The following is a 4,322-nucleotide window of genomic DNA, read 5'->3' as shown; positions in this document are numbered from 1 at the left end:
TTAAACAGCTTGTTGCATGTATTCAGACGCTAATATGTGGAACTGTAAAGTGACGATATTCAGTCAAACTACCTTTTTGGTTGACTCTGTGCTCTCTCGCGTCCTATGTATGAATTTTTGATGAGTGACTATTTTTTGAGAACTGACGCGTGAACCATCTTTCTCTTTCATCAGTGACACCAGCACCAGTGAGCAACGACCTCACACCCAACTGGGTCATGCGGGTCCCACGGTGTCCCCAGAGGAGTCCCCAAGTTAGAAAGAAGCCGGCCTTGTCCACTCATCCTATGCTTTCTGGCGCCTGACTTCCAATGCCCCAGCCTACACCCACCTTGGACAGCATCTCATGTAACCAGTGCCTGTAATCTGGGTTAGGCTATTAATCAACCTACCAGGGTGTTGCAAACACTACAGGACAAGATCATACAACATATATTGATCACATTTTTACTAATACTGGTAGAGATCGTTTTTTATAAAGCTGTATCCATTGGATGCCAGAGTGATCACATATAGTGGATATATCTGGCGCCTAAAATAGAGATAAAAAGGATTTTTGCTGTGACTCTTATCGATTTGATGTTTCAATTTTTTGGGTGGGTCTGATGTGATTAATAAGGAGCAATCTAGACGCTGCACTTGATGAATTCATGAAATTGCTTTTTCCAATTATTGATAAACATGCACCTGTAAAGAAATTGTGTCAGAATTGTTAAGGCTCCATAGATTGAGGAGGAATTGAACAACTGTACGGTTGAAAGAGATGGGGCAAAAGGAGTGGCTAATAAGTCTGGCTACACATCTGACTGGCTCTACAAAAAGAAGAAGCAACTGTATTATGAAGCCAAGATCAATGATATAAAGAATGATGGYAAAAAAACTTTGGAGTACTTTAAATTAAATTATGGGCAGAAACACACATTCAACTCCATCTTTCATCGAATCAGATGGCTTATTCAATACAAAACCATTTGATGTAACCATTTATTTTAAGGCCAGACACCACATGCAAAAATGTTGCTTTTGCTTCCATCTGTCGATTTTGGGATATTTTGCAAAAATAACTTCCCTATTTTCATAAAATGTACAAATAAATCGTCAATAATGTATATAAATACTTGATTTGTATAATTTTATCCCAGCTCTGTCAGCTACACCTGTCATACATTTTGTTCTTGATAGCATGTTTAATGTAGAACTTCAACCTCTATTTTTAAAACTCTCCATGTTGAATCATATTTCATTCAAAGCTTGTTTTCCAGAGCATATTGTTAGCTAGTCCATACATGGCTATTTGTAGACGTAGTGCTTCGTGCTGAAAGATGAGTAATTTCCTGACATCTGATTGGTTACTGGCATTTAAAGGCCCTTTCCGGCAACCTGATTGGTTAAAATGCACTTCCTTGTTTGAAAATATCTCCTGTGAAGAATTCCCGTAAAGAGAGACAAAATGAAAAATCTTGAAGAATATACCTACAGTATGTGAATAAAAATAAGCAAACTCAGTTAGCCAATGTGAGAAAAMCAGTGAATGAAATATTTTTTTTTGCTTGATCTACTGATCAAGGCAGCCAGTGGCAGTACAGGTTGAGMAGGAAAATGAGGTAGCTGSCAGCAGCGCGTCGAGATGCAAATTAGTTGAGATGAAGATGAGAGCTAGCAGCGATCATCCAGACAGCAGCTGTTGACATTACTCAGCTGAGCCAATTGCTGTGTCACATGATTGCAAAATCCAAGATGCAGATTCAAGTCTAGTAGATTTTAACCTACTAATAACCTATTCATTTATGGTTGAGTAAATCCACAATTTCCTTGTTGTGTAGTGCACAACTATTTTGTTTTGCGGTTAAAGATCACGGGTCTCCCTCAACTCGGTTTAAAAAAAAAAATCCTCTATTTGCACTTCTTTACTTGAAGTTTACCAAAGTAACCCTATCTCTGGTTGGCCTGAGTTCTTTCTTCAGCTTTCCCTCCACGGAGTGTCTCGTCCAAGCTGCTCCTCTTCGCTCTCCGCCTGGCTGTCAGAAGGCAGCTCAACGATCCCCAACCAGTTCTCTCAATCGACTCCAACACCCAATCTAATCACATGCGTACACACTCACATACAGACTCATACATAGACACGGGTCCCTCTCTCCCCTTATACTTTCCTTGGACTCTATTTCTTACATCTCTCAGAGAAAATGACAATTTTCGTGGTTTTGCTTTGTGCACTGCACTTTACTGAACTCTGGAGAAAACGAACATGTGTCGCTGCGGTGAGTACATCTGACAATGTGCTCTCCCGTCCATTAGACATTTTGTCTGCAGGAACTCGCTCTTTTTCACTCCGGTCCACTCATCCAAGGGCTGATGCATTTGTGGTTATGATGTGAACAGTACGAACTTGTGCGCACTACCAATGTCTAATGGCTTTAAAATGACTGTTTTGTATGGTCTGGAAACTCACTGTGAATCTTAAAATAGAGAAGTCGTGCAAGGTTATTAAACAAGGGTGCCTTGTTATTCTTCTTTTGTTGATATCAGGGTAACGGTTCAACCTAACCCTGGCCCTGATATGCAATGTCTCCAAACCCCCCTGATTTTAAAATCTACATCTGGATTGGTATTTAAATGGACGCAGCCTGTTGTCAAAAATTGATGGGGTTAGGATTTGGGCTAAATCAACAGATGCTGATGTAATTGTGTTTTCTGAACACCTTACAAGATACTTTTYAACTYGAAGAACTTGTTCSGATTGGTGTTTTTAAATCACTGATGAAGGATTTTGAGACTGATTCCCTGACCTGTCAATGTTTTTAATTWGCTGTTTAATGATTTTGTTATACTCTTGTGAATTCTATGGTTTTTACTAGATTACTTGTAGTTTTTCATGTTGTCTGTCAGTAATTGTGTAATGATTTGGTGCTGCCTATCTTGGCCAGGACGCTCTTGAAAAAGAGATTTCAAATCTCAATGAGCCCTTCCTGGTTAAATAAAGGTTAAATAAAAAAAGTMTTAAAAATTGGCTTCCGGTTAAGMCCTGATTTCAAGGTTTAACTGCTAACCTACAGTACAAAGCATTACATGGGCTTGCTCCTACCTGTCTCTCCGATTTGGTCCTGCTGTACATACCTACATGTACGCTACGGTCACAAGACACAGGCCTCTTCAATGTCCCRAGAATGTTTAAGCAAACAGCTGGAGGCAGGGCTTTCTCCTATAGAGCTCCATTTTTATGGAATGGCCTGCCTATCGATGTAAGAGACACAGACTCGGTCTCAACCTTCATTAAGTCATTACTGAAGACTCATCTCTTCAGTAGGTCCTATGATTGAGTGTTGTCTGGCTCAGAGTTGRGAAGGCYAACGGCAAGGCACTGGAGCGACGAACCGCCCTTGCTGTCTCTGCCTGGCTGGCTCCCCTCTCTCCACTGMGATTCTTTGRCTCTGACCCTATTACGGGGGCRGAGTSACTGGCTTACTYGTGCTCTTCCATGCGTTACTTGAGTGGGTTGAGTCAGACTTGATATTCCTGTCCGGTTTTGCGGTGGAGGAYATCTTTGTGTCAGGGTAGTAAGTTGGTGGTCTGTTGATATCCCTCTAGTGGTGTGGGGGCTGTGCTTTGGCAAAGTGGGTGGGGTTATATCCTGCCTGGTTGGCCCTGTCCGGGGGTATTGTCGGACGTGGCCACAGTGTCCCCAGACCCACCCCTGTCTCAGTCTCCACTATCTATGCTACAATAGTCCATGTGGTGTAATTCTCCTGTCATATCTGGTGTCCTGTGTGAATTTAAGTATGCTCCCTCTAATTCCCTCTCTCTCGCCCCTCCCAGAGGACCTGAGCCCTAGGATCATACCTCAGGACTACATGGCCTGATGACTCCTGTCTGTCCRCAGTCCACCTGATCGTGCTGCTGCTCCAGTAGCAACAATTCTGCCTGCAGCTAGGGAACCCTGACCTGTTCACCGGGCGTGCTACCTTGTCCCGGACCTGCTGTTTTTGATTCTCTCTACCGCACCTTCTGTCTCGACCTRTGAATGCTCGGCTATGAAAAGCCAACTGACATTTACTCCTGAGGTACTGACCTGTTGTACCCTCTACAACCAATTATTATTATTTGACCCTGCTGGTCATCTATGAACGTTTGAACATCTTGAAGAACAATCTGGCCTTAAATGGCCATGTACTCTTATAATCTACACCCGGCACAGCCAAAAGAGGACTGGCCACCCCTCACAGCCTGGTTCCTTTCTCAGTTTCTTCCTAGGTTCCTGCCTTCCTAGAGAGCTTTTGCTAGCCACAGTGCTTCTACATCTGCATTGCTTGCTGTTTGAGGTTTTT

This window comes from Salvelinus sp. IW2-2015, linkage group LG15 (assembly GCF_002910315.2).
Source record: "Salvelinus sp. IW2-2015 linkage group LG15, ASM291031v2, whole genome shotgun sequence".
Lineage (NCBI taxonomy): Eukaryota > Metazoa > Chordata > Actinopteri > Salmoniformes > Salmonidae > Salvelinus > Salvelinus sp. IW2-2015.
Note: the sequence above shows the minus strand (reverse complement) of the source record.